This window comes from Odontomachus brunneus, unplaced genomic scaffold, assembly GCF_010583005.1.
Source record: "Odontomachus brunneus isolate Ranch 3 - 2012 unplaced genomic scaffold, Obru_v1 Obru_scaffold_071, whole genome shotgun sequence".
Taxonomy (NCBI): domain Eukaryota; kingdom Metazoa; phylum Arthropoda; class Insecta; order Hymenoptera; family Formicidae; genus Odontomachus; species Odontomachus brunneus.
Window position 1 is genome coordinate 1,344,795 of NW_022639521.1, and position 498 is coordinate 1,345,292.

The 498-nt window shown below is 21.7% G+C and overlaps 2 protein-coding genes across 9 annotated transcripts in view; one reads left to right on the forward strand and one right to left on the reverse strand.

Moving 5' to 3' along the window:
- LOC116846861 (four and a half LIM domains protein 2) overlaps positions 1-498 on the forward strand; it is a 642,247-nt gene that overhangs the window by 423,583 nt on the left and 218,166 nt on the right. The gene's annotated exons all lie outside the window — the stretch shown is intronic.
- The window catches only part of LOC116846868, a 24,622-nt gene that overhangs the window by 17,696 nt on the left and 6,428 nt on the right, over positions 1-498 (reverse strand). The gene's annotated exons all lie outside the window — the stretch shown is intronic.

A 498-nucleotide genomic window follows, 5' to 3' on the forward strand; every position in this document is an offset into this window, starting at 1 on the left:
TGGTTTTGTATTATAGATGATTCGGGAATCAACTCGGGGATCATGTTTAGAACGATATAACTGACGTACAGAGAGTTATATTTTATAATGTTAATTATAAAATAATGTTATATAAATAAAACTTGTAATATTCTTGGTTCACATCGTACGAATGTAAATGAGTTGTGGCTCGAGTATATATATTAATCCTGCGACTGTTTGAAAAACACTAATAATATCCTTAGAAGCGTTTCTGCGTATATCGTAAGGTCAATCATATTTATATTCAGAAATATAACGTGTTACGCGAATTTATTGGTAGAAATAGAATATTTTGAACAAGCATAGTTGCAATAAACATATATATATTATAATATAAATAAATTTATTATATATATGTACATATATATATTTATTTATTTATTAGAATATAATGTTTATAAATTTATTATATATATGTACATATGTATTTATTATATATATAAACATATATATATATGTATATATATATATATATAT